General features: G+C 44.1%; 1 protein-coding gene across 1 annotated transcript in view; it reads right to left on the reverse strand.

The window, feature by feature from the left end:
• KHDRBS2 (KH RNA binding domain containing, signal transduction associated 2) overlaps positions 1-25480 on the reverse strand; it is a 1060381-nt gene that overhangs the window by 482860 nt on the left and 552041 nt on the right. The window lies entirely within an intron of this gene.

Consider the following 25480-nt stretch of genomic DNA (forward strand, 5'->3'; position numbering starts at 1 on the left):
ACGGGAAAAGGCAGTTCTTATTTTCCTTGTTTGAATTGCAACAGTCATTATGTTCCATGATCGCCCTTTCACCCTAGCTTCCGACTCTGGAAGCAGACATTGTTTTGTCAGCAGTGGACTATTATAACTTATTAGAGTTGACAAGCTACATGATTTCTATATAGCACGCGACAAGAGACATCACAAGATGCCTGAAACGAGGAAATTAGAGACAGGCTTCCCCTCAAATCTCTTGCGCCTTTCCTCTATATGGTCATGAAACTGCATAGTGACTTGCAATAGCCTCACAGTGAACATTATTATATATGGATTGCTTATGATTTTGAGGAACAACTGAAAAGAATAATGATCAGGATCCTGTTATGGAGTTGACTGTCTAGTAGTTGGGGTGGGAGGAGCTAGGTGGGCAGAGGGGAAGAGGTGGGGTCAAGACAGGAAAGGGTCAGTTAGTGTAGGGACGGGGATTGAGCTACACGTTAATAAAGAGCTCTTGAATGTTCAGTCAGTGTCCGTGTATAATTAAGGTGGGACACGACAGCTGGCGACGAGGGTGGGATAGGAAAGAAACCCCCACTCACGAGTGCCCCGTCCTGCAGCGTGGAGTGAGCTCCGCTGCAACGTAGCCCCTGCGGCGCCGGTGACGAGCCCCCCAGGAGTGGCCTGATCTCCCCTCACAAGTGGAAGAGGGTCGAGAAGAGAAACGACAACCCAGCGGACGAGCGCTGATGTGCCCCAAGAAGAGCGCTGAATCAGAGCGCATGAAACGCGGCAGAAAGGGCGCCGAGTGAAGAGCGCCAGAACGCCGACCGCGCTGGGCGCGCAGAAGAGCCTGCAGTGCGCTGAGACTGGCGGGGAGCCGGAAACCCACTCCGACGCTGCCCAGGTGAGCCTACACTGCTGCGAAGGCGAGAGGAGGCGAAGGAAGAGCCCCACGCACGCGCAACCCCCCACAGAAGCCAGCGCTCGATCGGCCAGCGGCAGCAAGGACCAGCCAAGCAGCAGGCGGTGCGCGAGGCCAGCGCAAGACAGACAACGCTTACCTAAACGCGCTGTGAAAGTGCCCAGCTCAACCGTGAGTTCCCCAACACCGAGTGTGTGTGTACCCAGAGTGAGAGAAGAACCTCGTGGACTGCAGAGGGAGGCGGCCATCTTAAGGTCAGGCAGCCCAAGGGACAAACCCTACCTGATTGAAGGGCGGCCATCTTTAAGTCAGGCGAAGGTCGAAAACAAGCACTGGCGCCTCCAAATTAACGCACTGTGTCCTGATAACCCAGCACTCACTGCCAGACAAGTGCTAACGAGTGGAACAAACAAGCAGTGGTAGTGCTAACAAGTGGAACAAACAAGCAGTGGTAGCTGCAGCAAACAACAGTGAGAGTGAACGTCGGTGACCGCGACCAGTGTCAAGTGCAAGCCCGGAAGAGCCACTACCAAGATGACCAACCCTCCTGCGCAAGACGCCCAAAACCCCTCTACGAAAAAGGAAGTCAAAGGCACGCATCTGCGTGCGCCGGAACCCTTGATAATCACCACAGGAAGTAGCATGGGCCTGAAATGGCAGGAGTGGCTGGAGGACTTTGAGGACTACATTGAAGGCTCTAGAATCGAGACAGACAAGGACAAAATAATAACCCTTCGCAATCTCGGAGGGCGCGAGATCAGCAAGATAGTGCGAGAGATCCCAACCGACGACAGTGACACCTACATCAAAGTAAAAGACATATTGAACAATCGCTTCCTGCACAAAAGAAATGTTGATTATGAGTGACACAAGTTCCATCAACAGCGCCAGGACAAGGATGAACCGCTAACGTCCTTCATACACCGACTGCGGCGCCAGTCCCAGTACTGCGACTTCACAAATTTCTCACCGGATGCGGCCATCAAGTCCCAAATAATCTCAGGATGTCACTCAGAGGCACTGAGGCGAAGACTGCTAAGGAAGCCACAAGAGTTGGCGGAAATTGAGGAAAATTCACGAATATATGACCAAGCCGAAGAGAATGCGGCAGATATCGAAGTCAAGCCCAGCACTAGCCGCGAACATGCCAACTGTGTCTCCGACCGACGACAGGGGCGACAGGACTACCGAGGCAACCCGCGTGACAGATCACGCCGATCCAGATTCTCACCCAGACGCCGGACAGACCACCGGCCGAAAGATTCAGAGAGGAGAGACCGACGACCCGAACGCACAAGACGGTGCTACAGGTGCGGGTATGACTACCCTCACATCGACTCATGCCCTGCCATGGGCCAACGCTGCCGGAAATGCGGACGATCCAATCATTTCGAGGCCATGTGCAGTGATTACCACCGAGAGAAACGTGGCGGCACTGACCGACGCGCCAGCCAGCAAAGATCTTCAAGGACAGAAACCAAACGGCACCACGTCAGAGCCGTTCAGGGTGAACCTGATCGATCCCCAGCATCGTCTCACTCCAGTCGTGAATCCAGACGTTCCAGATGGGATCGCCGATCTCCCTCGAGAGAGTCCAGGTCTTCCTCATCCAGGCGATCGTCCTACACCACCGAGTATGTCAACATCGCTGACAACGATCAGCTCAAACGCTACCCACGGCTCGATATCATGGTGGGCAACCATGCAGCGAAATTCGTCATGGACAGTGGCGCATCCCTTAACTACATCTCCGTTGCTGAACACGAGCGCATGGTTCCTAAGCCTCATCTGCGCTTTGCACCTGTCCGGGTATACACCTGGATGTCAAGAAAACCACTCCCGTGCCTGGGAAAGTTCGACACCACTCTCACGCACGGCGGCATCACCATCCCTGCCGTCATCCATGTCATCAAAGGACCCGATGCCGACTGCTTACTAAGCCTTCCGACTGCTGAGCGCCTGCGCCTCGTGCACATCTTCTTCAACGTGAATGACAGCTCCAACTACGCTGCGAAATTTCCAGCTCTGTTCCAGGGCCTGGGCAAACTGAAAGGCCGGCAAGTACATCTGCATATCAATGAGCGGGTCACGCCAATTGCTCAACATCCGCGGCGAGTGCCGTTTCATCTGCAACCTGCGGTGGCTCAAGAGCTGCAAGACCTCCTGGATGCTGACATCATCGAACGCACCGAAGGACCCACCCCCTGGGTGTCCCCGGTAGTCATCGTGCCAAAAAAAGGGACTCCCGACAAGGTCCGCCTCTGTGTAGACATGCGCCTGCCGAACACGGCAATTGAGAGGGAAAGGCACCCCGGCCCACACCTGAGCGACATGATTACGGCACTCAACGGAGCGACGGTCTTTTCCAAGCTGGACCTCAACAAGGGCTACCACCAGCTCGAGCTGGATGACAGCTCTCGCCCCATCACCACTTTCGCCACGCATCTCGGCCTCTTCCGATATAAGCGTCTCAGTTTTGGTGTTTCCTCGGCAGCTGAAATTTTCCAAGAGGCGATTCGCCTGATCATCCACCATATCCCAAATTCACTCAACTACAGTGATGACATTCTGGTGTACGGCACAAACCTCCGAGAACACGACATCGCCCTCGACCGCGTCTGCCAGGCTCTGCTGGACGCAAACCTGACTCTCAATAAGAACAAATGCGAATTCCACCAGTCAACACTGAAATTCTTTGGACACATTTTCTCGTCCAGCGGCATGAAACCCGATCCAGACAAGGTGGCTGTGCTCAACAACACCAAAAGCCCAGCTGACGTGAACGATCTACGGTCCTTTCTCGGGATGGCGAGTTATTGTGCTCGTTACATTCGCGATTACGCCACCATAAGCCATCCACTGAGGCTCCTCACGAAGTCCAACCAGCCCTTCGACTGGATCCCGGACTGCGAGCGCGCCTTCAGAGACATCAAACTGGCGGTTGAATCGTCTGACTGTTTGTCCTACTTCAACCCCAGACGAAAGACAGAGATCACTGTAGACGCCAGTCCGGTGGACCTAGGGGCGATCCTGGCTCAGTACGACGACGACTCGGACCAACGGAGGATCATCGCCTACGCCAGCCGCAGCCTCACCGATCCGGAAAGGAAGTACTCCCAGCCTGAGAAGGAGAGCCTGGCGGTCGTGTGGGCGTGCGAGTATTTCCACATCTTCATCTATGGGAAACACTTCACGCTCATTACTGACCATCAGGCGCTCGTGACAATATACGGAAATCCGAAGAGCAAGATGCCCCCCAGAATTGAGCGGTGGGGCCTCCGGCTGCAGGAGTACACGTTTACAATCATTCACAAACAGGGGAAGGGAGACAACCCTGCTGATTACATGTCCCGTCACCCCCGGGACTCTGCAGTGCCAACCTCATCCATAGCAGAGGAATACATTCACTTCGTGTCAAGTCATGCTCGCCCTCCAGCCATACCAATGCACACCATCCGGGAAGCAACCAACAAGGACGCTGTTCTACAGATCGTGATGAAACGCATACTATCCAACAGGTGGAGACATCATCCGCAAGATGACGACGAGAATCCGGATGTTAGAAGTGAGCTCCAGGCTTTCCGACACGTCTCTGATGAACTCTCAATAACCGAAGATGGCCTCCTTCTAAGGGACCACCGGATAGTCATCCCAGCCACCCTGAGACAAGGAGTAGTCGACCTAGCACATGAAGGTCATCGAGGGGTCGTATCCACCAAGAGAGCGCTTAGAGAGCGTGTCTGGTTCCCAGCTCTAGACCAAATAGTCGAGAACACTCTGAAGGATTGTCATCCCTGTCAGCTAACCAGCCCCAACACTCCGCCTGCACCGCTTCAGATGACCCCCCTACCGGACGGAGTGTGGCAGGAAGTTGCCATGGACTTCTACGGGCCTCTGCAGTCAGGGAAATATGTGGTCGTCATTGTGGATGAATACTCCCGATTCCCTGTGGCTCAGTTTGTCTCCTCCACCAACGCCACCTGTACTCTCCGAGTACTGGAGGAGGTTTTCGCAACCTGGGGTGTTCCCAGGATCATCAAAACAGACAACGGACCCCCGTTCAACGGGCATGAATTCAGTGACTTCGCGAAACAGATGGACTTCCAACACCGCAGGGTCACCCCACTCTGGCCACAAGCCAACGGGACCGTCGAACGGTTCATGTCTACCATGAAGAAAACCTTCCAACAGGCCACCGCCGAGAAAAAGGATCTGCAAGCGGCACTGAATGAAGTCCTCTGTGCCTACAGAACCACTCCTCACTCCACGACGGGCGTCTGCCCTGCCACTCTCATGCTTGGGAGGACACCGAGAACTCGGATCCCAACCTGGGAGGGAGCCCTGAAGAAACCCCTCTCAGACCACCAGATCAAGGACATGGTTGCGACAGATCAGTACCACAAGGAGAAGATGAAGGACCATGCTGATCTCAAACGGAGGGCCCGGTCCCCCTCCCTCAAGGAAGGTGATAGGGTCATTGTTAAACAAGAGCAGCGCCAGAAAACTGACTGTCGTTTCAAAGACGAGCCTCTTACGATTGTGCAGCAAAAGGGCACCATGGTGACCGCGGAGTCAGAGAACAGGCGAGTCACCCGAAATGCATCCCACTTTAAGAAGTGCCCTCCTGAAAGACGTGACTGCACACCTGCAGCTTCCGCGCTGGAGAGCCATAGCAGCCCAGAGGCTGGCGCGCCTGACTCAGCACCGCCCACGGTGCAAGAACCAGTGGTAGAGAACATTGTGTCTACACCGGCTCGACCCCGACGCCAAGTGCAGCCTCCCAAGAGACTGATTGTAGAAATGGACTAAGTTTCACTTTCGCTGCTGTTTTGTTAAGAAAGGGGGAGATGTTATGGAGTTGACTGTCTAGTAGTTGGGGTGGGAGGAGCTAGGTGGGCAGAGGGGAAGAGGTGGGGTCAAGACAGGAAAGGGTCAGTTAGTGTAGGGACGGGGATTGAGCTACACGTTAATAAAGAGCTCTTGAATGTTCAGTCAGTGTCCGTGTATAATTAAGGTGGGACACGACAGATCCGTCACCCACTACCAGGGGCCACCCAATCTCACGCAACATATATACAATGACACTAACTAGGGAAAGGCATGGACTCTAGCGAACACAGGCTGAGATACCCAAGCAACTGGTTTATTCACCAGCCAAGCAGGTAGCAATAGAGCTTCAAACACATCCGGTCTAATTCTTTCATGGACATCATGTTCCATTACATCCTTTGCTCTTCCCTGACTAACTAGTTTTAAAGGGATACACAAGCCAGCATTTTTAGCGTCATTCTAAGTGATCCTGCATTGAAAATTTACTGTCCTCTCTTTGTTCACCACTCTTTTGCTCTCTTGCTAGATATGCACTATAAAAATATTTGAACATATATACATACATTTGTAGACCCAAGAGGAAATCAGCTCCAGCTCCTCAGTATTGTATGGAACTCTCCCCAATAGTGTAATGAAGCAAGTATTTCCTTCACTCATGAGTCACAAATGATGCATTCTCCAGCTGAACTTTGAAAACCCTAGACCTAGGCGCGTTTATTCAACAGACATAATTTATTTTTTGCAGTTTTTATATAGCGCAAACTCAACCCAAATGTATGAGAGCGCTTTAAATGAGGATGAGTTATATAACACAAGGACACAATAACTTTTGGTAGGCACAGGAAAATGAAGGACCTCCAGACTCGCGGGTGTACGGCGGTGGTGGTCTTCCGACTTCCCTATTATGACCAGGGCTGACTGGCCACCCTGGGACCATTGCTACAGCCAGGGATCAGAGATCCCTGGTGGTGGCACAGCGGTCTTGAGGCTGCATTATGCTTGGCGGGGCCGCTGCAGCCCTGCCAAGCATTATGAGTTTCCTCACTGCCACACTTTTCATGGTAGTTCCTCTGGGTCATGCGGTGCCCTATCTGCATACAACTCCATGTTCCTGCATGGAACAAAATGCACAACATTTTGCAATTCTGTCTGAGCAGTAACATGCTTTGATGCTCTCTTTGTGGTGACTATTCTAAAGGCACCTCCATGGCAATGCCAAATAACTGCCCACCAGCGACTCGAAAATTCATAATCTGTTTTGGCAGTGTGGGATTAGAACAGCAGCATGGTGGCCCCATTTCCACACCGCAAAAGTCATAAGACCGTTAGTAATTTGCCTAGAATCACAGGAGGTTGAGTCAATGTTGAGACTGTTAACTGATTCCGCAAATTCAAAGTAGGCAGCTCTGGTCGTTAAGCCACATTCTTTGCCCATCAATGGCCAAAATGCTGACAGTTGTCAGATCCCACCAAACTTATGTCTTCAGGGTTTGAACAATAGGCTGCAGACTGATAATACTGAAATGAAAATTTCTGTTTGTATACTGGTGTCTTCTGATTGCACTTCTTCAAAAATAATAAGAAACATTTATTTTGTGCATTCAACAAGCAAAATTAGGCTTTAATGCTTAACATGTAGATGTTCACTTTTTCTGAATACCGGGGGTATTCATTGTGTCTATGTCTTGAGGAATAATTGCTGAGGCAGTATTTTTGGAAATTTCTTTCTGTAGCCACCAGTTTACTCGCAGATCCTGATAATACGAGTTCAGCCTGCTGTACTTTCTCATTAGCATCTATATGTTCGAATAACTATCCAAGCAATTAAATAAAGTGTCAATGTTCCGTAAAGAGCAAACAGTCTTTTGAACTGACTGTTACTTTCCTGTGTCTGCAATCAAACACTACTGATACATACCCAGAGGTTGAAGTAGGCTGGATCTCAGGAGCACCACCTCCTCATACTTTTTTATTTGGACAAAAACAGTTCCCCTCCTTTATGGTAAAACTCAACTGTCCCAGGACAGTTCATTTCAACATTTGAGAAGACTCAGTTGAAATGGAGGGGAGAGTGCTTCCTGTTCTGTGAAGCAGAGGGAGGGACAGACAGCTGAACAAGGAACAGGAAATCTTGCCAGGGTGTCCACTACCTGAAAGAAATGTAAAGGTGTGCATTTGATCTACAAATGGAAAGGCTACTTGGAAGCTGGTTTTGGCTTCAAGTGATGAAGTCATTTGAAAAGTATTCTCCTTAGGAGGTATTGTAAGGTGACCTGATGATCCGTGGAGTGCATTCTTCTAATGTACAGTTTTAATAATTCTTGCACTATGCACATTACTTAGATCTATATTTTGGAAGCACTTTTTTATCTTAAACTTATCTTTTAGTACACTTTGTGGAAAGCTATCTTATACTGTGTAATGCAAGTTCAAAATAATGATATACATATTCGAGGTTCTTTCTGTAATTAGGCACTATAAAAGTCCCCGTTCCACACTGCACCAACCAGAATTCAATTCTGTAGCTCTCTTGGAACACGCAAAGATATCTGCAGTGATTGTATCAGCCAAAATAGTGCTTCTCTCACTATTTTAGTTTTACTTGCAAGTATTTTTCATTTAAGGTGTAAGTTATTATACAACGACGTACTTGAGGGTGAAAGACGAATAAAATAGTAACAGAATATTTTGTTCTTTTACGTTATGCATTTGACAGCCCCCCTCACCCCCCAGTTCACTGACGCCTCTTCCATTGGACTTGCGGTCACATTTACCATTCATTTTTTAATGCACTCACACACTGAATATATCTAATGAAATCCTATGTAAGCATGATAAAAGCTGATAAATACCCACCTCTTTATGTTGAGCCTGAGATGCAGATGAGGAACCTTGATCAGGGGTGGTACTTGTCATTCCTTATTAAGAAAAGGGCGCGACCCCACTGGTCAAGAGACAGGATACCACAACAAAGTGTAAAAGGAGATTCTCTTGGACAAGCACAAATCACCAGTCAGAAGTCCAACAAGCAACCATGTAGTTCAAACAAACCTATGCATACATAGCCAAGATTAAGAGACAATAGAGAACACTTAAAGGCTAAACCCCAAAGGAACAGCTGTGTACAACAAAGGGATAAGTAACCAAAATATATGAATTAAAAACACACATATGGTTTATTACACGGTGTACCAAATAACATACAAGCAATAAAAACAGTCCAATACATATATTTGCAAATAAAAACTACCCAGAGAGACATGACAAATGTGAAGGAATAAAACAGCAAAATTGGTTCTTTCTCACAGGATTCAAATCATAAACACCATCAGTCTTTTAATATATATGTCCTGAAGTTGGTGGCACTTTAATGATGTGTTACCACCGAAAGACGTCAACACCAAATTTCCTTTGTGGTTACTTCCAGGAACTACCTCATGTCTATCAAAGATTATGTTTTAAAAGACTGAGGGTGTTCATCATTTGATTCCTGTGAGAAAGAACCAATTTTGAGGTTTTATTCCTTCACATTTGTCGTGTCACTCTGGAGAAAACAAAAAAGCCCTGTTTGCTTATTTTTAGTGGCTATTCTGTGGTAGACATTCTTACATGACCACCACATCTCAGTCCTCCTACTCCAAGTCCTAACACATTGAGGTGATCCCCTGTTAGGACTGGTACAAGGACTTACATGAGTAGGACTACACATTTGGGTAATGAAGATTTCTGGTAAGTAATCAAAACTTTCTCATTCAGAAAACCAAATGTTGGATCCAGACCATCCATGTCTGTGACTGACAGCAGGTTTTATGTAGAGAAAGCTGCGCTATGGTCCAATGGATCCATTTTTCAGGGCCTGCCCTTATACTGTGGATGAGTTAAGGGCACAATTCCTGACAAAGGAAGGGAGTAGACTAACCTAGTTAGGCGGAATGCAAGAGACATCACGGCACGTGACATCAAGGTGCTGGATATCGCACGTGGCATCACAGGAAGTGGCATCACATGCCATAACTTTACAGGAGTTGGCATCCAAGAAGTGACATCAAATCTCAAAACCTCTCATATATGTTTAGCAGGTCTTATTAGGAGTACATTTTTATGCATTATGGGTATACATGCAAATCCTCCAGGTTTAGGCTGAAAACTCACACTATGTAAGCTACACATCAAACAATGTTGCTTTTTGTCAGCATAACGCTTCCTTTACCGAAGGATTGAACAAACTAACTCCACTGCCAGCCTGCTCAAACAGGCACAATATTCCATATGTAGCACATTTCTATGTAGATGTGATTGCTTTAGCTGCCTGCCCTCCCCAGAGGTGAGTCCCCTCTTCGATGTGAAGCTTTTTTACTCAGCCTTACTCACCAGCACTCATTTTAAGAAACTGGGGCTCATTTTACACCAACAGACCATGACCCAAAGCAATATAGAAGAACAGAATGGCAAGAAAGGAGAAAGAGAGATAAGGAATCAAAGATGTAGGCAGAAAAGTGATGAAAAAGAACCTGAGATCATAAGCAATTGTAGGGTACTGGAAGAAAAGGTAATGGCAACCTTGGCATTCCGCAATAGGGCCCTAAGAAAGTGTTTAGGGCTCTGCATTTATGTTTTTGCAAATTACACACTGCACCCTAAAATGTTACCTCCACATTTAGCAACAGACATCTCTCATGTTCTTATTGTTGGCATAACTATATCTAAACCACCCTCACTTTTATCAGCGAAACCTGACAGCTCACCCTGAAATCAATACCACCAGAATGCCTACGCAAAAAATGAACCATAAATTTCAAAGTACGAGGTACCAGCTCCACAAGAAATTAAGACATATAGTATCCAAGGATGAGAAGTTAACTCACAGGAAAAATACACATACAATTCCAGTCCCAACGAGCGAGAGATACCTCAAACCATGACCAGTACTTTGATTTTACACTAGACTATGCTTGCTAATAAGACCTTTGCATATCCTTGACATGTTACACTACCAACATGGTGCACCATAGATGTCCCGCTTAACCTACTTATTTATAGTAACACTGACCTGTGGACTTGCCTATTCATTGTAGCCTCATCCTGAAGTAGTCTGCCCTAGGTAATCACACATGATCTTTATTTTCATACATAGCATAACTCTGTATTACATCAGTTTCCCAGACCTAAGAGCATAACAAAGCTACCCTACGTTATTGTGTTATTATACAGTACATTGCAAACTTTGCAACATCGCTGCAGTAGATAGGTATGAGACGGGCAAAACACACAACCACCTATAACTTGATAGGGGAACAACTTGGCAAAATTTAGCACAGTCATATCCAGTGCTTTCAAATTTCCAGAACTATAAAAATTCAACTTGTCTTCTTTTCAAGGATAACTACTCTTCAATATTTAGTGATTTGAAATGCTGAATAAAGCACATCATTTCAAATGTTTGGAAATTACTTTGTGTTGTGGTGTAACAGCTTTAGATACATCTGCTCAAAATTGAAATATTTGGGTCAAGGAAGAGCAAGCAGGATTATGCAAGGTTGTCCTAGTTTGAAGTGAAACGTGATCAGTTATGGCACCCGCCTGCCACCCACGCTTCAATTTTACGTGCCAAGAATTAAAGACAAAGCATTAACCTTTGATGTAAACTAGGAGAAATAAAGAGATGTCCAATTAATGTCTGAAATGAACAGTGTGAAAACGGGAAAGCTAGGATCAACTAGGCTACCCAGCTTGACTAAATTCTGTGATCCTAGGCAATTCTCTTTCTTATGTTTGATTAAATAGGCTGTAATGTTGTACCATGCATGATAAGAATCTTGGATGCAGTGGAAGGAGGAACCAAATAGGCTCACGCTGGTAAGAGACCTTTGATGAAAGTTTGACTGAAAGGTCCACCCGACTCCTTACCGTCATGGAGCTATAAATAGGATGCTACAAAAAAAATAGAACATAAGGACCAACTAGGTTGGTATTCTATGGCATGTATGAGTTTCAATGGAAGTTTTACAATTGAATGCACACAGATAGGATACTAACGGAATCCTTGTGAGAGCCCGATCAAAGCCAACAAGCCAAGTGATGTATTGGTGTGATGGCTGAAATATGTTGACCCAGGGATGCAGAGGATTCTAATTTGTTTAGTGCATCCTCAACTACATTCAAATATAAAATTAACCCTCAGGACAATCCAGACTATTTTAAATCTAGGATCCTACCCAATAAATAAAGAGCTTTCTTGGCTACTAAGCTTAAGCCTGCCAAGATACTTAGGTATCTGAATGAGGACTCTATGATGAAGCATGCCACTTGGAATTGCAGTGGATGAGAGTCCCTTTAATGCCATACGCTAATCCACTTGGGCTGGTATGGAGAGATATGCTATTGTGTTTTTATCTAGGAACCTGAATCAATATTGCTATTTTATGCCCTTGTACGGCTATAATCAATAATATCCCTATAATGGCATAAGAATCAGATCCATATTTAAGTAAATAGCCCTTGCAGTCCTATGCACGGCAAAAGCTACTTCCTTGGATTCCTAGAAAGCACAACAAGTTCTTTCGACACACCAAACCTCCAGCAACCTGGGAAATCCCCATTTCCTTTGTTTTGATTTGTAATAGAACTCCTTGGAGCACTGTAAGAACGGCCAGTTCTTAGTGACATCTTTATTGACATCTTATGTCCAAACCTTACTTCAAACTCGGCACCTTTCAGGTATAAATATACCAACATTGCCTTAAGCAAACACACAGTGGTGGTTTTGGAGCAGAGCAGCTATATACTTGCCCGAGAGCCCAGCTGATGCGAGAGCCCACGGACGCTGCCCCTCCTCTTTGACGCGCTGAGAAAGACGCTGTCTTTTCTCCTGCCGAGAAAATCCAGCTCCGGCGTTTCCAGCCTACCCTTGCGGGTTGCTGGGATATCAAGTCCTGAGGAAAGAGATACCAGACCTCCTACATTCTATTCCCAAGGTACAGTGCTGATAAATCCTTAAAGAGAATTCTTGAATCAGATTCTTGGCAAAACTAACTTAACTTAAATTGCTACTTACTTACTCCTTCCCACGAATTAGGCTTAGGTCAGGTACACCGGGGTAGGCGTATTTTAGAAGCACCAGTTGAGCACGTTAGTCAATGTATATATGTATGTATATATTTTATCCATTTTAAAGTATCGTATGGCTAAGAAACCATATCAATGCTTTTTCAGTATTATTTCATAATACTCCTTTTACTGTATGTACTTTACTTTACATTAAGTATTGCAATTTTGGCAATTCATTTCTCTTGCATGAGAAGGAAGACTGCTCAATAAATAATACGTTTTATTGAAAACGCCTGTCTCTCTCTTCTCTGCACTCTGGTGAAACTAAGAACGCACAATTGACTGAGTGAAATAGCTGTCTATTGTTTTCACACGACTCTAGAGATTTACTCTTATTCTGAGGGAGCAAAGTTGTCATGTTATATGGTTGTCGGAAGCTAATCCCTTCTTGTCTATGCAGGGAGGTTAAACTCCTCCTCGTTTATTCGAGAAAGTTTCTAGTGACCTCTGAGCTAGCTGGCAAACCTTAAGTCTAATATAGTCAGTAGAGACCTAGTCGACCTCAGTCCTACGTCTACACTGCTGAATATATTATTCCAATGCGCAGAGCCTATTGGGAATTTAGGAACTACACTACATGGCGCCCAACGTTTGGTAAGGCGATAAAACTAACGCAAGACGTTAGAATAACTCAGTCGTGCTTTTTCACACAGGCCCTTTTTCCCGTAAATACTCCAATAGACGTCTGGAGTGGGTGAAAGGCTAAAATCCGCCGGAACTTAGTAGGAAGAGATTCCTATGTAGAGTTTTGGTTTAGTCAACGTTGAAGGATACAGTGTTCCAAAATATTGTGCACCTAATCTTTGTCTCCTTGAAAGTAATTCTGCAACCGAAAAACTTTCAGTCAGTAAAATGACAGAAAGCGATGATGAAACGGAGCGAGTAAAACTAGCAGCTCAAATCCTAGAAGAGGACACGAGTCTCCTAAAGGCAGAACCAAATGCAATACTCATTCCGGTCAATCTAAGAACTATAACTCTAAAACTTATAGAAAATGGCCTGACACCGCGAGGTGGTACAGTCATATTCGTGATAGAGGCACACAAATATCGGCAGACAGAGGTATTCTATTAATGGATAAACTTTCCAGCAGCAAACACTGTAACACACAAATTCCACTATTACAAAATAGAGGAACCTCCGGATGAATACACTCCTTTCGAGGATGTTGAAATCCCACTAAACTAGCAAGAGCATCTGCTCTGGTTTAAAGGCGCCCTAAAACATAATGATCACATCACCAGGCTCGGTCCACTAGGTAGACCAGGAGCAACGTGGCCGGTTCTAGCCAGCTACACACCACATCCAGACATTGATAAAATGTCAAGCGAAGAACTCTTAGTTAAAATAAAAGAATTAACAAAGGCATATAGAGAGTTAGTTCAATTGGCAATGGAGGACATAACTTACCTCCAAAAATTGAAAGAAACAGATATAGCAGACCAACCAATTGAACTTGCCAGAATCATAGAAAAATCCTATGAAGAACTAGGTAGAGATAGTTTGGGTGGGAAACCGGTAAAACCCCAACTTCTTGAAAATCCTGAAAAGATATTTTTTTTAAATAATCTAAACACTTCAAAAAAGAGCTTGGGTGGAAATAAACAATCCACTCCCAAAGAAAAAAGATTCCAGTCCAGATGAAGGTCTACTCGGTGGAGAGAAAGATCTCCGAACCGAGAACACAATTCTCCCCAAAGGGAGCCCTCTGAAAAAAGATACAACCTTAGAAATACGGATAATTTGAAAAAGCCTGATAAATATCAAGATATTGATACACGTCCATCTCGATCTTTTCAGACTTCCTCGCACAAATCGGAGAGAAGAGGACGGTCAGAACACAGGGAACAGCATGTCAAGTCCAAAGACATGGAACCTGCTCAAAGTAAAAAATTATAATTTCCAAGAAAGACGGTAGCAAGTATTAAAATAATCAAACATGTCGAGGATACTGAGGACACAGCTGAAAAACGGAGAGTGGGCACAGACAATGCTAGACAGCGCAGCAGAAGTGACCATAGCTCGCAAGATCCTGATGAATCATCTGGAGACAGTGGACACGAATGAATACATTCAGGTGGAAACTGCAGATACCAGAGTTAACGAACCTCATAAAATATACGAAATAACATTGCGTATAGAGGGAGATAAGATTAGGAAGGTAAGGGGTCTGTTTTGGGATAACCTCTCAAAAGGCTATGACATCCTATTAGCTGAGAAAGACTGGCCACCAGAGTTTGTCAGGCAGTGCCCTCATGGCGAAGAAATGATTATGCCTGCCTTCTCAAATCATATACTAGGTTTCCTGAATTTCGGAAGAACTTAAATTCTAAATTATGCAGAGAGGGTTCTCTATGAAATGATAAAACCTGATTTTAAACCAATCAATTGGACTCAGAAACACACAGAAATTTTGAGATCATTGCAAACAGACATGTTAGCTAAAACAAAATTAGAAACTCGCGACAATACACGCAACCTTGTAATCCGAGTCATCCCAGGAAGATGCGGATTCACGTACCTGACCTCTAATGAGGGAGAAAAGGTACCAATAGCTTACAAATCACATTTGTACACAAAAGCTGAAATGAAGTTCAGTTCAACTGAAAAAATTCTAACTGCGGTTCAGACTGCTGTAGCAAAAGGAAGGGCCCTAGCACAAGGTAAACGAATATTAATCGTTACACCGATACCAGCACTAGAAGCGGTAACAAAAGCAAGCATTCCAAATGCTAAAGCACTACATCCGAATGGATCTAATGGGTTAATTCTCTTTCTGCAACAGACGTAGTATATGAATTTGATCCTAATCTAAAAACAAAAGAATTTCTACAATATATATGAATGTCCTCTGCCAACCGAAATCCTGCCTCTAGAACACTACGGATGTATAATATATACAGACGGATCAGCACAACCCGCAGTTGGGGGTAAACAAGCTTACAGTGCTGCGTGCGCGATTGTTAAAGGTCGTTGGCACAAAGGAAAATTTAGACCACTGGTCACTAAAACGCAATCTCTAGGAGATTGTACGGCTCAGTGAGCTGAACTACTAGCATTTAAGATGGCGCTTGAAAGTACCGATTGCGAATTTCCCACACTAATAGTGTGCGATTCATATTACAGCTTTCAGTCTTATAATGAATATTTGAAGAACTGGGTTGAAAACGGGTTCAAAGATGCAAAAGGTGGCACAATCAAGCATAAAATGCTTTGGGAACAAGTAGTTATTTTACCAAAAGAACTACAAAAGACTCTCGTGATACGCACACTGATTCATCAACGTGATGGCGTTCACGTTGCGGGGAATTCATTGGCTGATGAAGCAGCGAAGGCATCTGTGCAAACGGCTTCCGTAGCTGCTATCACCCGGTCAAAAACAAAAATAGACAGCGACATACTACAAGCTGTCAGTGCGTCAGTAAAAGATGACAGAAAAACACTCCCGAAAGGCTTTCCAGTAAAGTACTCATACATAACTGATGCAAATAATGTTCCATTTGCTCGAATCCCTGGAGTGGGGGATAGGGCAATTCCAAACATGGAACACAGGTTAGGACTAATTACAGCGGCACACGAAGGGCTCGCTTCTGCACATGCTGGTGTTTCAGCCACAATATCATTATTAAAACAGAGATATTGGTGGCCGCGCATGAGAATACAAACTAAGAAACATGTTCTAGAATGTGAAATATGCCAAAGAATGAAAGTATCAACAGTGAAACGACCTGCACAGACACCCCTTCTAATCTCAGATAAACCATTAGCATGTGTCTACCTGGACCACTGTGGTCCCTTACATAGGGATGGTAACTATAAATATATCATGGTCGCAGTGGATTCCTGCACGAGATTCATTTGGATGGGCCCCCAGCGCTCGGCTGACGCCGGAACTGTTATAAAAGATTTGCGAGTCTTTATCGGCACATACGCAATTGGCATGCTACATTCTGACCAGGGTCCGGCTTTTTGCTCTCGAGCTTATAAGGAGGCCATGACCAGCATGGGCATTGCATTCCGGTACACTTGTCCCTTCCATCCTGAGGGAAATGGGATTGTGGAAAGATAAAACCGAGACATAAAGCAATCTATAACGGCAAAGGTATTAGGTTCGGGTGATGGGTGGGTCCCACATTTAACAAGTGTCCAACCTAGTCTTAACAATCTGCCAAGAAATTCTCTAAAAGGTTTCAACCCGTACGAACTATTGTTCGGAACTAGAATGTATATTCAGGATTTAGATAGTCAGACTTCAGTGGTAGAAGATAAGAAAAAATGCTTTGACATCAAAGATCGTTTGGCTGTTTTACAGGACTTAAATGAAACAAGAAAAGCCCTGAGCAACATAAAGTTAAAAACAGCAGCCAACAGCCAATGAAGATAAACCACCTGTCCCAGCAAGGCCTGTCTGGATTCCAAAGATTGGGGATTTGGTCAGAGAGAAGATCGTGGTGAAGAAGGAATTTGGGCCTTCTTACAGAAAAGCAGTACCTGTCTTAGCTGTCAGTGGAACAAGATCAGTTGTACTACCGCCCCTTGCTGGTAAAAAGGAGAACCGAGTTGTATCCATCGACCTGGTAAAACCACAATCGTGTGGCCAATAATAAGTAGTAGGCCCAGTGGACTCCCAAGAATTAGCAGAATTCCAAAACTTGCTACAATCCAAGAGGCGCAAATTGAGAAACTAATCACATTTGATAAACCTGCAGTGAATAAAAAAGGACTATGCAACAATGCCATGGAACTTGTGCCTCTTGAAACCCAAAATGAAACAGTTTGTCAAGAAACACCAGTCTACAACGATGTAGCCTCAAACTATGCTAATGAAAGAAAAATTGAAAAAGCAATTCCAACAATTGACAGAACTGCATCTGGCTACTTCATCAATTTCGATAACTTTTCTGAAGATCCAATCGAACCTGAAGAAACGCCAGCAACAAAAACTTTTAAAGACAAAGCAACAGGACTCTGTCATCAACTTAAAGAAACCTATCTGATTTCTCCATGTATTGAATTTTGGATTGTGTTAGGTGTACTTTTCCTTCTGCTTTGGCTCATCATGATACTTTGTTTGGGAAAATTCATTGAGGGAAAATACAGTACAATGGACACAGCAAGTCAGAACATCAACTTGGTCCTAAAGCCACACAAGTCATCTCACATTGAGAAAAGAGAACTATCATCAGTGAATGTCACAGCCATTCCAATACCCGGTGGGGTAGTTTGGGACAAAACGGATTACAAAATCTATGGCCCGGTTGAACTCTTGAAATATCCACATCAATTCAAAGTTTCATTAAGTGACTTTGTAAAACCAAGTACATTCTCTGATGATTGGGACTTTGAAAACATAAATAATAGGATGTCAGATTTATTAATGTCAGCAAAATTTACAGAACATGATTATTTACAGGGGTCATCGAACTATGAACAAATATACTGCTATAACTACTTTGCATATAATTATTTGCATAAATCTGCTCAACCTAGAAATGTTTTTAAGTATAATCAATGGAAACATTGTGCAACTCCACCTAAAAGCAGTTCGAAAACATTTTATGAGAAATTCCCATACTTCTCAGGGTTTAATACAAGTGATGCAGAAACCTTTTATTATAAACTGTTAGATAAAACAGGGATAAAAACTATGTTGACAAATACTAAATTGATTTATTCTGAAACATTTTATGAAAAAATGATTACATTTGGTTTTAATTTCTGGAGAAACAACATTGAAACAAAAACCATCTGGGGTACAAAAGAATGGCAGGTCCAAGGTTTAGAAGCATTATTTCAAGCCTGCATGATCCCAGAACAAATAATGTTCTTGAATGCCACCATTCAAGAGACTACTTGTCTTGGCCTAGCTAAGATTAAAGACCTAAACAAGCTGTCTATTCCAAAGCCAATACCTGATAATACGACCACAGATATTGAGATAGACGTATCACAAATTTTACACCAAAACAGAACACATCCTGATTGGAAAAAATGGTTAATCTGGCCAACAGACACAAATAACTGTCAAGATAGATTCCTGAACAAAATACAGGGGTTCAAAATGACCAGACCAGACCCTAGATACTCCCAGAGACAACATCCAGGGATAGTAACAACATACAGTGTAGGGAAACTATGCCTTGAATGGCTACATGATTCAGAAAAGGGGGTGGTGATGAACAGAGTGTCTGAATTAAGCAGACCACTCTTACCCAGTCCAAAGATCAGGGCTTGATCCATCACCGTTTTTTAGCTCACTGCACCATCCCAGCTCAGAACTTGGCTATATGCAAATTAGTCTGACCCTGGCCCAGTGCATCATGGGAACAGGGCAGACCAAACTACCAAGCCAATTCTTATACTGGGAAGGAAACAAGCTTCCGGGGACCGGTTTCTGGCATTTCAGCCGTCTTCGGCCCAGCTTGCTTGAATCCTGATGGTGCAATGAGCAAGGGACTCACATCTGAGTATACCCTTCCACGCTTATGGTGGACAAAAATGATTCAGAAAAGGGGGTGGTGATGAACAGAGTGTCTGAATTAAGCAGACCACTCTTACCCAGTCCAAAGATCAGGGCTTGATCCATCACCGTTTTTTAGCTCACTGCACCATCCCAGCTCAGAACTTGGCTATTTGCAAATTAGTCTGACCCTGGCCCAGTGCATCATGGGAACAGGGCAGACCAAACTACCAAGCCAATTCTTATACTGGGAAGGAAACAAGCTTCCGGGGACCGGTTTCTGGCATTTCAGCCGTCTTCGGCCCGGCTTGCTTGAATCCTGATGGTGCAATGAGCAAGGGACTCACATCTGAGTATACCCTTCCACGCTTATGGTGGACAGAAATGATTCAGAAAAGGGGTTGGTGATTAACAGAGTGTCTGAATTAAGCAGACCACTCTTACCCAGTCCAAAGATCAGGGCTTGATCCATCACCGTTTTTTAGCTCACTGCACCATCCCAGCTCAGAACTTGGCTATATGCAAATGGCTACAGACATCCACACTGGCAGAAATTAAGCAACACTTGACTTTACTTAAAGACGGTGCTGACTTGCGCGATTTCATAATGGGACCACGCAAAAAGCGTCAAAAACGTTTAATAGCGGCCAGTATATACACTGCGTACAACGAAGCTTGGAAAGTAACTCAAATTGAGACAGCAGAGAAAATACGAGAAATTGATAGTATTATTTTGGAAAAATCGCTTTCTGTTGTGGACAATGGGTTAATGACTCTGTCCTCCAGAATATATTCACTGGACAGTATTGTATCATCTGCTATCGATGTAATAGATCAGGACTTGCTAATGTTACAACACGGTCAGTCCCAATTACGTTCTATTGTGCAGCTAGGCTGGACGTTGCAAAATCTGCGTTCAAGCTACGTGCCATGGCGTGTGATAAACACAACGTCATTTTTCTCTATCTTTAACCTTACTGATAAACAAATCAATTTGGCACAAAAAGGAGCAGACTATACGATTCTGAGCATTGAAAAACTTGAGAGATTACCATTGACAATGTCAGAAAGACCTGTCATTGAATGGATAATACACGGAATAATCACAATTCCGATAACAACTTTCTAATTTAAAAATTGCCAAGAGTATATACCAGCAGGCCAGTATGAAAGGTTGGGTAAAGGGTACATTAAGTCATCATGGAAATTACCTTACACATACGCACATGTTATAGTGACAAGAACCAGAATGTATTTCTTAGTGGTAACAATTGTAAACGATCACTAAGCGGTATACTTCTGTGCCAAGGTATTAATTTGCATGGGGCCTGTGAGGGGACTTCAAATAACCTTTCATGCCACCAGCACGGCACACCTGCAACACCGATAGAGCCATTCTTTAGACAACTTTCTAACGGGAGATACGTTCTAATAACGGACCACAGCTGTTGTGGCATGGTGCCAGGGAAAGCATATCTCGTAAGCGTTAGTTCCATGGTCACTTGCTGTATGCAAGTATTGTATCCAAACGGCCCTCCTGATACAGAGGCGACGATTTGGCCTTCTTTGAATATCTCTTCTATACGAATTGATACTTTAAGCAGAATGAAGTCTGTTCTTTTACAGACAACTGTGCCTTTAATGTCATCAAAAGAAACGTATGATCTTCAAGTTGCAAGGACAACAGCAGAGATACATACACTTTTATCAACTAATTGCCCCGTGTCTTTCGTAGAAATGCTAAGCCAAATTCTAAATATGTCAGATACCAGTGGCATCGCACATGTATTTAAGACAATTTTTTTAGGACTCTTAACACCCTTCGAAGCAGTTCTGGGCATCTTTCCCAACTTTGTCCATTCTGTCTTTGGCGGCCTACCACTACTTTTGGGACTCGTAGCAGGAATTTTATTTTTGACTCTTCTGCTCCGATATGGCAAGCCAAATTGCAGAAAAGACTCCAGCAACGATGGAAGAAACGATCCTAGCTATACGCTATCGGGACCGCATAACTAAAGTCCTTGGATTAGCCCGGCTAAGAGATCTAAATATGACCTGGTTTCTTTCATTGAGACCAATATGGCAAAACGGCATCTTACCTGTGCTTCGATGTATGCTATGCGGAGAAGAATGCGTGTTTGACACCTGTCTTACACTACAATCAGGAGTACCAATGGATATCGATACTTTGCTAAGTTCTGTAACGGCTCATGCATTGTGTTGTCCCCAGCGGTTACCAATCCTGATGACGGCATTCGTTAAAACTTCACCACTACGATTAGGTGGCAGTGAAGTACGAGATGAGAGCAACATCACCCAGGTACGACCCTCTGTGAGCATTGCTGTTTCTGACATCGATGATAGCAATCATTCTCACGACTGCCCCGTTGCAGCATTTTCAAACTTGGTCGAACTTTCACCTGAAGCTGTAGACTGCTTTTTTGCACATCTGTCTGAAATGATGTTCTCCCCTGAACAGAAAGAATAACTTTTTAGGCAAACCGGGACACAGCGTTCCCCTGAACTCTGAATTCGGCCTTCAGCTTTGATAAACAAAAGCTACTGAAAACATTTGGAACTATTTTCTCCCCTGAAAACGAAATTGTTTTTTTCAAAATTCCAAAATATTTACCCTTTTTTTTCTGGCACATGTAGTCTGCTTAAAGTAGAACTATTCTTAAAGAACAGAGCTTCTATTTTTAGTAATTCTAGAGACAAAATATTACCTCAGCCTCTAGCACACATGCAAGCAATTGTATTTATATGTGATGCGATAGTCTCGACCTTCTTTTCTGTATTAAGAGACGTTTCATGTGTAATTTTCGCAAATCGTTCAGCTAAATATATATGCATCCTTTTTTTTACTGAATGATTACACTGCTTGATAAACGTACAGTACCAATATTCTTTCGTGTATTTCGCATACACCATTTCAAATGCAAAAATGTATTTCGGGGCGGGTTGGAATACACATGCACCTTTAAATGTTTACTATTGCTTAGTTTTAGTAATGATGGACATTAGATCGTGGAGTGGGTATTGTGTTTTTATCTAGGAACCTGAATCACTATTGCTATTTTATGCCCTTGTAGGGCTATAATCAATAATATCCCTATAATGGCATAAGAATCAGATGCATATTTAAGTAAATAACCCTTGCAGTCCAAGGCACGGCAAAAGCTACTTTCTTGGATTCCTAGAAAGCACAGCAAGTTCTTTCGACACACCAAACCTCCAGCAACCTGGGAAATCCCCATTTGCTTTGTTTTGATTTGTAATAGAACTCCTTGGAGCACTGTAAGAACGGTCAGTTCTTAGTGACATCTTTATTGACGTCTTATGTCCAAACCTTACGTCAAACTTGGCACCCTTCAGGTATAAATATACCAACGTTGCCTTAAGCAAACACGCGGTGGTGGTTTTGGAGCAGAGCAGCTATCTACTTGCCCGAGAGCCCAGCTGATGCGAGAGCCCACGGACGCTGCCCCTCCTCTTTGACGCGCTGAGAAAGACGCTGTCTTTTCTCCTGCTGAGAAAAACCAGCTCTGGTGTTTCCAGCATACCCTTGCGGGTTGCTGGGATATCAAGTCCTGAGGAAAGAGATACCAGACCTCCTACATTCTATTTCCAAGGTACAGTGCTGACTAAACCCTTAAAAAGAATTCTTGAATCAGAATCTTGGCAAAACCAACTTAACTTAAACTGCTACTTACTTACTCCTTCTGACGTATTAGGCTTAGGTCAGGTACACCTGGGTAGGCGTATTTTAGAAGCACCAGTTGAGCACGTTAGTCAATGTATATATGTATGTATATATTTTATCCATTTTAAAGTATCTCATGGCTAAGAACTATATTAATGCTTTTACAGTATTATTTCATACTACTCCTTTTACTGTACGTACTTTACTTTACATTAAGTATTGCAATTGTGGCAATTCATTTCATGAGAAGGAAGCCGGCTCAACAAATAATACCTTTTATTGAAAACGCCCGTCTCTCTCTTCTCTGCACTCTGGTGAAACTAAGAACGCACAATTGACTGAGTGAAATAGCTGTCTATTGTTTTCACACGACTCTAGAGATTTACTCTTATTCTGAGGGAGCAAAGTTGTCATGTCATATGGATGTCAGAAGCTAATCCCTTCTTGCCTATCCAGGGAGGTTAAATTTCTCCTCGTTTATTCGAGAAAGTTTCTAGTGACCTCTGAGCTAACTGGCAAACCTTAAGTCTAATATAGTCAGTAGAGACACTGGGGCATATTATCAAGCCTGTGCGCTAAAATTATCGCCGCTTTATCGGCCGAAAACGGCCGATAAAGCGGCGATAATGGGCTTGATAATATGCTCTGTGGAATTCCAATCGAAGCCCATGTTAGATGTCTTCACATCTAACATGTGCTTCGATTGGAATTCCATAGAGCATATTATCAAGCCCATTATCGCCGCTTTATCGGCCGTTTTCGGTCGATAAAAAGGCGATAATTTTAGCGCATAGGCTTGATAATATGCCCCCTAGTCGACCTCAGTCCTACGTCTACACTGCTGAATATATTATTCAAATGTGCAGAGCCTTTTGGGAATATAGGAACTACACTACAAGGCTAATGATGGTAGGGGTTCTGTCCTGTTGTTATTGTATGGTTAGGTGTTTGGAAAGGTGAGTGAACCTTATATGACCTCTCACTCCCTCCTTCTTAGAATATAGTAATAAGAATGGAGGCCACATACAGGGCACATATGAAACTTGACTTGAATGTGGCTTCTGGCTACCATGCACACTCTAACTTTGTGTGCCCAGAGATAAAGACAAAACATTGACCTTTGATGTGAAATAAAAAAAATTAAGAAATATCTATTTAGTGACTGAAATGCACAAAGTGAATGCTGAAAACCTGTGTGCTCCCCATGACCTTCATATGGCCATGTGGAGGCCGCAGTGAATATTGAGGATTGTCGCCCTGGTGAATTGCTCTATCAAGAAGAATGCTTTTGACCTGTGCAATGCTTTGACCTGAATAGGCCATTTGTCTGTTTGCACTGTCACAAACCCTGTTTGCCAGGATGAGGTAACTGTGGTGAAGTGATCGGCCTGTCACCATGAAGCAGTGCGCAGCTTTCAAGAAGCAAGCCATTACCTGTAGAGGAAGAGCAACAATTCCACTACCCAACAATGCAGGAGTACTCAAGACCTGCCTCCAAATTCAGGGAGATTTACCACATAGGCAGAGGAGTGTGTGGGAGCCTGCAGCCTCAACCGTAGCATACAAGCCACTGCTTACTGCTGAGCTGCAGACATGTGCCAGGGCACTTTGAACCTTAACTCAATCGAGAGCGGGTAAGACTGAAAAATGGGCCACCAATTCTGGGCTTGTTCTGACTGACACACTTCAGTGCAGGGGCATTTTGACCATCTCAAAGCCATCATGGAACTTCTAAGAATATAACTCACTAACGGGGCCTGGGTGGAATGCTGCCCGACACAAATAGGGAATAACCTCAATCCTTTTACAGGGAGGTGGAGCGCGAGAGCTGATCCGAGGTAGCGAGTGTGTCTGCCTTTAGAAGACAGTGTGTATTATGTATACACAAACCTCGTGGGTGGATTCACAGGAATGCTCAAGGGCCACCCATGTAATGCCTGCCTGAAGAAAGGTACAGTAAGGCTGCAGAAATGGGATTTGTGTGGCACTTAAAACCTCCAAATCGATTTTGTGTCAGGGTTGTGCCGGAAAAGTGGTGCAACCCTGACACCAAATCTAGGCTTCAACTTTTTTACAGTCTGCCACAAAGAAATTGGCAACAAGTAGAAAACTGACAGTAAATCTATTCTGCTTAATTGGTTGCAAAGCCTGCATACCAAAATATCTTATAGTAAGGTAATTTTTTATTTGTACATGATTAATCAAAACCTTTACAAAACAATTAGAACATTGCTAAAAAATGGTGAAAATTCATTTAATGCGACTTCCTAAAATTAAAAAAGTTACTTAATGTCAGTTATAATTAAAAGTTCAGATGCTTCAGGCCGCCATCACGGAACCGTTCGGGCTGGCTTTTTTTTGTTCCGCATTCAGCGTGCTCTTCTGTCTTTTTGCGACTAGTTCAAAAAACTTGACCTGATAGTTTAATTTTGTTTTGGTTCAGTTGAAACGCAGTTTGACCTCCTGTCTGCATGTTCGT

The sequence above is a fragment of the Lissotriton vulgaris genome, chromosome 6 (assembly GCF_964263255.1).
Source record: "Lissotriton vulgaris chromosome 6, aLisVul1.2, whole genome shotgun sequence".
NCBI classification, from domain to species: Eukaryota; Metazoa; Chordata; class Amphibia; order Caudata; family Salamandridae; genus Lissotriton; species Lissotriton vulgaris.